The following is an 8,251-nucleotide window of genomic DNA, read 5'->3' on the forward strand; positions in this document are numbered from 1 at the left end:
GTCACAAAATATAACGTTCGAATGTCCAACAGAACGTTCGAACGTTAACCCGACTGATTGACATTTGAATGAGAAAATTTGACGTCCGTTGCTTATAGTTCGAATGTATCATATTTACGTTGGAATGTCAAACAAAACGTTCGAACGTAAATCATTTAAACATTCGAACGTTGTATTCATTTTGAAGGTGAACATGTTCGAACGTTGGGTCCTACATTCGAACGTTATTTCATAATTTTGTGTAATTACATTCGAACGTTAGTTCTAATATAAACCAACATTCGAACGTTTGTTATATACATTCGAACGTATAGATCAAAAATACTATTTTCATAAAATTAAAAAATATATAAATTGTATCATCATATTATACCATCAAATTAGCAACTAACAATGTTTTATATAGTTGCAAAATTAGATATTAAAAGTTCTATACAATGAGAAAACTGAATTGATTTCATTTCTTCTTCTTTCCTCGCCCACCACGATTCTACTACAGTGACATAACACGCCCTATCTGGACTCTCATCTCCCTCTACACTTGTTCTTAAACTTCACTGCACATTCTTTCCTCCTGGTCTCTATGTTGCTCCTGCAAACGCATTTCTAAATCATACTGTTCCAAGAGAGACTCAAACTCTTATTGTCTTGATCTTATATACTCATTTGATAAAAAAAATGCTGCAAAATAAGTAACATTTTAAAAGAAATACAAATAAAAATTAAATTAATGACATGTTGCATAATTTAATAAATTATTCCCAACATATTCAATAAAAGTTCACAAAATTTTTCAAAATGATATCATATATTTCCACAATATATAAATATATTCACAACTAAATTTACAATATTTTACATATTCCCAACAATTTTAATAGATACTGTAATATACAAATTCACAATATATAAACATATTCCCTATAGAATAAACTAATTCACAAATCACATATACATATGCACAATAATAACTAATTCACAAGTACCAAAACATAGTCACAAAAAAATAACCATAACATATGCTTCAAATTCCCATACACAATTGTAAAACATATTCATTTTAATCTATAAATATACACAAATATTTATATTTTCATTTTAAGAATAAGCATACACACAACACAAATTTTCATTTTAATTCATCATATTACATAATCCATATCACAAAGATTTTCTTCTATTTCATTAACATAAACAATTCAATTCCTTCTATATATTAACTATATATAATATTAACTATATACTATAATATATACTATATATATTAACTATATAATATATTATATATTATAGATTATATGTAATGACTATATATATAATATATAATGAGTATATATATACTATATATATTATATAATATATACTAGACTATAATGAGTATAGTATATAGCACTAGACTATATATATAATATATATTATATACTTAACTAGTATTTAATATAGTGTATTATATATATATATATATATAGTATATAATGTATTGCAGTTAGCTTATCCAATTTTAATATTAAATCATTGCGCTTCAAATTTCAATCTCTTTAAATTTGTAATAATTGTTCACAAATGATGCATTATTTTATTTAAAAATTACATAAAATTTAAATTATAGTCATATTTACCAAATACTCTATCTAACGTTAGAACTACACCCACTAACGTTCGAACGTATGTGAAAGAAATATACTCTATTATTATAAATAATATATAATAATATATATATAGTATATTAACTATATATAATATTAACTATATACTATAATATATACTATATATATTAACTATATAATATATTATATATTATAGATTATATGTAATGACTATATATATAATATATAATGAGTATATATATACTATATATATTATATAATATATACTAGACTATATATAGTATAGTATATAGCACTAGACTATATATATAATATATATTATATACTTAACTAGTATTTAATATAGTGTATTATATATTATATATATATAGTATATAATATACTACAGTTAGCTTGTCTAATTTTAATATTAAATCATTGCGCTTCAAATTTCAATATTTAAATTTGTAATTTCACAAATGATGCATTATTTTATTTAAAAATTATATAAAATTTAAATTATAGTCATATTTATCAAATACTCTATCTAACGTTCAAACTTCACCCACTAACGTTCGAATGTCACGGATTAACGTTCGAACGTTGGCGCCAAAAAATATTACGTTTGCACGTAAAAATCTTTAACGTTCGAATGTTCATGTAACATTCGAACGTCATACGAACTCTCATCTAGATTTAATGACGGCTTGTATAAACCGTCACAAAAAAGGACTGTCACCAATTCTAAAGCGTCACTAAATCTCAATTTTGTTGTAGTGGAACCTATTCAGCACTCAAATGACACTAAAACAAGAAGAAGTTGATCTTGGATTATATTTTTCGCTACAAATAATATTTAATAATATATGTATTGGTTAATTAGGTTTAAATTGGGTTTTGGATGTTTAGTCCTTAGTGGTGTCAAAATTAAATTTTATTTTATTTTTTTGTTTAATCAGTGCTCAGATGTACATTTAACGGTTCTAGTGTAGTTAGATCCCTTGGAAAAACATCATAACTGCGCCTCTCCGTTTTAGGTGGGTACGTAAACTCAACATTTAGTACTGACGTTGATTTCGTTATAATTTTGAAAAAATTCAAAATATTTATAGTTTCCTCAATTTCTGATCTCTGATATCAAACTATCACACTCTATTTTTTTTTTTTAAAATATATTGATCTCACAATAATAAATTAAATAATAAAAACAAGAAAATAAACTAAAAACATCGATATATAATAAATTGAGTAAAAAGTACCATTACATCAATTACAAGAAGTTCCAAAAAAAACTATGAATTTGCCATGACAACATACATAAAAGTCGATGTTATGAAACCATTATTTTCTTCTAGGCTCGGGTCACACATTTCATGAGATAATACTAATTTACCATGAGATGTTCAAACATTTATTATGCAATGTAAATAAATTTTTCTAAGTACGTAGTACATTTCATAACATGTTTAATAAAATAAAAGTGCACAGAAACTTTTAATAACAATACCAGATTAATTAAACACACTTACCCAGATACAACAATTAATATTTGATAACAATAGTATCACTTAGAACCTAAATTAATAAACGATTAACACAATTTATAGACTTACATGTTGTGTTTTGTAATTTCACTTAGAAGTTGTTCAGGAAATTCACAAGAATCTAACAATATCCATGTATTTAAAAGAAAAACAAAAAGCTAAGTAGAAGTTGTAACACATATATCCTTGAGAGCCCAAACAATCCTTATGAAGTTATTACAATAGTACTTAGATTAAACTCTTTTGAAAGCCTAGAATTTTTGCAACACCATATTTATCTTATGGATCTCTCTTAATTTCATACAGCACTCTCTATATCCTGTCAACATATTCCTCTAATAACTGGTGATGCAGAATAAATCAGTATGAGGTTCGATATCCACTCATTTTCTTTTGTGCTTGCATGAATCATGATCATGTGCCCAAGATAAAAATCAGATAATTAATTTCAAAATATGTTCTTCTGACACCATAAGTTACAAACATCCAACCCAGTAACTAGAGAACACTATAAGGAATTTGACTTTTTGCAACGTTTTTTATTTTGTTGCAACAAAAATCACTGTAATTGATGACTTTTTGTAACGTTTTATAACTCCTTGCTTGCTTTTGTTGTAATAGCCCACTTTAAAATAGGCGGTCACTTAACTTTATTTTTATAGCGTTTTTTCCCTTTATTAAAGCGAAACTAGGCGTTGCAATAAGATGGGTTTTATTATAGTAGGTACTATCGTTGCTAATGCATCTCGTCGCCAACTTACAGAAATTCTTTTAGATGTTCCCCCCGAAATCACACTACCCCACTCTGTTACCGAGCTCCTTCTCCATTTCGACGTTCAAAGCCATTTTTCCTACCTTCAACAACCAGGTAATGAACTTGAAGGAAACACTTCGTAGTATCTACCTCCATTGTCGAGTACGGCCCGAGCCCTAGATTCTCCTCCACTCCATTTGCCTTCCGCGGAAGCCACGGTCAATGTTCCCTCCCCATACGATCTCCATTCCTCCTTCGTTACTATCAAAGTGCTTTTTGAGCCGATATATTTTCACTATCGGTTGCCAAACGTTTTTGAGCGAGGCCACAGGTATCTCTGCAACGATTGAATCTCTCTCATCCCCTTCATCCGCGCTCGTTGGTTTACAAAAATGGGAGCTTTTTGTTTGTAGACTATTTCCAGTTGTTTGAATCTGAAAGCATCTCCTTGCTTGCACCATTTTTTTTGTTATCTGCATTTTGGCTATGGGTTGACATGGGTATTTTATAAAAAGAGCTTGGGTGATAATTTTAACGTGTGTGTCCTCTGATTGGCATAATTTTTGCTTGAAATCAAAATCCCTAATTAGATGACTAGTTATCCAATGTGAAGATAGGTTTTGAATAGCCTAGAAAAATTGGTTCTATTGATTGTATATTCTGTTAAACTTAGATGCTTAAAAGTTTGTTTATTCCAATGTGAATGTGCATAGGCATGAAAATCTAAACCAACCCTTACGTGGGATATATGATTACATTTTAGAAATTTCTCATCTATTTTATGTTACATATTCAACATAGGAAAAATGTGGGTATGACTTTGTTAGGAGAGACTAATTGTGTGATAGGGGAGTTCGAGACAAACTGCATACAGACATTGCAATGAGTTTCTTATACCCTAAATTGAATGATACAGAGTTTTCTATCCTTTTCTTACAAGGGTCACTTGTAGTAGTTTGAATTGAAAATGGGGTCTAGGTTAATTTAAAACATTCATTTGAGATGTCTTGGTCCATTGGCCCGAGTCAACATGTATGATAAAATGTGCAGCACTATCCTGCCTGATGATTGGTGGGTGCAACCTAGTTTAACACGACCCTAATTTAGGTGACTTAACCTACTAAATTTTCTCCTTTATAGTCTTCATTCTATATACATATACCACAGCCCTCACCTCTATGCCTTTCATATAAATTTGCTGCATTCTGGTGCTAGTACAAAACTGTAGCAAAACTAGTTGGAAAAGCTTGTGTCCAATAGAGAGAAAACATACTGATGCTCCTCTGTGATGAAGCTGCCGTGGGGACCATTGAACATGGTAGCAGCATCTTAGTCATTTTGGTTTAGAAATATATATGATCAATCTATATATATCTAAACCAAAATATATTAATTAGGTTGTAATTAATGACTGGTCTAGTACGTTAGAAACTGTAGTTATTTGCAATTTCCTCTTTCATTTTCTTTTTCATTAGATTATTACCCTTTTATAATGGTTCAACAATTAATTACAGCGATTTCTCTCTCGCATATAGATTTGTCAAACATCTTTTTTTTTTGTGATATACTAAATTTTTTAGTAATTAAGGGTACTTCATTTTCTATCTGTCTTTTCTTCTTTTATTGCAAACAATACCACTGTGAAGCATGGATGCTACTGTGACTAACTCATGGAGACTGGTATGGCTATATGTGAACCTGATTGGCCTTACTGTCAAGCCTGGCTTTTTTTTAGATTAAAGCTAGTCATCTCTTTTCGTCACTATTGTTATAAATTTAAGAGATTAGTTGGCTTTGTATTAAGATGTAGGGCATTACATTCTAACTTAAATATAATTTCTTTTTTTCCCCCCTCTAGCTTTGCCGTCTCATTATTACAATAATGGAATTTCAATTATAATTGAAGTTACGTTCATAAAAACTTTCAAATATCCAATAATGTCTAAAGCAAACCAGATTTGACTCTTTTCTCACTATCTATATACTGATAAATTCCAGAATTCCTTCCAATTTGAACATCAATTGCAAGCTTATAAAATTAAATTCAGTTTCCACTATTTCTCATCTCCCATATGTTTTTGTGTTTTGTAACTCCGGCAGGCCGTAACTTGGGTACCATTTAAAGCACCAATGATTTATATATCTACTTAACACTGCATCCATCCAATATCATGCATTAGAAGTTTGTCAGTTCAGATCTCTCTGCACTAGGGCCTTATGCGCAGGGAACATCAAACAAAGAGCCAGCACATTTGCTAATTTTAGTATTATTTTCCCTGGACCATCCTGTCTAAATTCACTATTTAGAGCTTTAGATCTTTGTTTCCTCAATTCCCCCCATCATCTTTGGTGCTTTAAATGTTTCTTTATGTGCAACAGAAATCGAGTGTCCATATCATTTAAATGGTTGCCTATCTTTCTCATGTGAATGCTCTTGGCTAGGCATGCATGAAAGTGTTAAAGGTGGTCCCTCAAGTGGGACTTTGCACTCAATAACTGACTTGCATAACAAAACTTCACATTTTGTTATGCAACATATTCAACGTATGGTGGAGTACTTTTGTGATGGCTCTTGTGAGAATAAATTGACGGAAAATTTGTTAAACTTTGTCTAAACTACTACCTTTTTTTTTATTGTTAGTTGCATAAGTTCTTTCCCCACAACAGATAATATCTTTGCCCCTTCTTCAGACAAGTTAGACATATCACTCCAACTCATATTTTACAACTAAATCCAATAACTGATTAAGATAAGTTGTACTCCACCAAATGAAGGTCTTGATTTATGTCAAAGTAACATTATCCTTTACTTAATGGCAACAACCAAATCTGGAAATGAATATTTGCAAATCAATAACTATAGTTTATATTTGTAAGGATGTTCTTATCTAGCAGATTAGTGTATATCCATGTATCATATCCAATCTCGTGTATGCCTATAAATTGAACCAATAGGACACAGTCTTAGTATCTGCCTGGAACTATTTTGTCTAAATTTTATATCTTCATTTAATTAACTATATGAGATATTATATAGGCATATAAATATATATATATGTAGAAAAGTAACCTTCATCAGATAATACTATTAATTATTACTAAGAATATTGACATAGATCAGATTGACACTCGGGCTTGGTGAAGTACCTTAAATAATATAATAATATTGGATGAATATCTGTAAAAATAATCTACTATATAGCTAGGTTTGGATGTTTATGTAGAGCTTAGTATGTGTACTCGTGGATGTGTTAGCTGGTTTGATTTTCTTGGAGTTGGCGTACCATTATTTGCATGCAGTCTAGCCATTCAAAAAATAAATATTTGAGGTTTGAAGAAAAAGAGCCATGTTTGCTAGCTAGCTAAGTTGTGTTTGATCTTAAAGCCCTATCTTAAATTTTGATTTTATGTTTGTATATTTACCTTTTGTCGATGTGGTGCTCTGCATTTTGTCATTTACTATTATTTATTTCTTGCGGATGTAATTTTGGCTGAAACACTTCCTTTTTCTTGTATAATTCACTGGCCCTTTCTTCTAACTTATATTCTGTAAGTATTTAATGATCAGGGATAATGCATATTCTTTGATTCCAATAAGATTTTGGAATACCCATTGGTTATGTCCAAAAAAGCATAAAGTAATTTGGATGTTTTCCCAAGTATCTTATGGACTTTGAGCTATTCAAAAGGCCATATTCCTATTCCCTGTCCTTTAGATCAGCTGCAATTGAATCATTCAATTCTACATCTTAGAGTTGAGTCAAACCTCTAAGTACTTCTATCTATATGTGATAGTGCAAAGAAATTCTTTTCTGGTTGCTTTCTTAAACTCTATTAGCTTTTTTTTTTTTTTTTTTTTTTTTTTTTTTTTTTGTATTTGATAACCTTAGTTTGGTGATAACTAATTGTTCTTTGTGTATGCAGGATTTGGTGATCTCTTAAGTCGTGGACCGAACTTTAGATAATTAGAGTGTGAAGGTTAGAGGTACGCAATGGGATCTGCAACATTTAACTAGCTTACTTGAGTTTTTGCAAATCTTGCACCATTAAAGTGAGTAAATGTTATGGGTCTCATCTAGATAGTGCATCTCTCATACTCTAGGCCTTAGTGTTCCACTAAAATAACTCTGGGCAATCTAAGTTTGCTACATACTATAATATGCTTAAGGGACTAATCCTTTTACTTGTAATATTATGCAATATTTATACCCAGTTATTAGAGATTCTTAGGATTATAAATTAATTATAAAACTTAGATTTATTCATTGATAGGTCCAAATTTGACCCGAGTGATTATTAGATCGATCCCTATATATAAATCATTGTGAATTCGATTCACAGTTTTTTGGTTTTTGTACAATATATAA

The sequence above is a fragment of the Carya illinoinensis genome, chromosome 3 (assembly GCF_018687715.1).
Source record: "Carya illinoinensis cultivar Pawnee chromosome 3, C.illinoinensisPawnee_v1, whole genome shotgun sequence".
NCBI classification, from domain to species: Eukaryota; Viridiplantae; Streptophyta; class Magnoliopsida; order Fagales; family Juglandaceae; genus Carya; species Carya illinoinensis.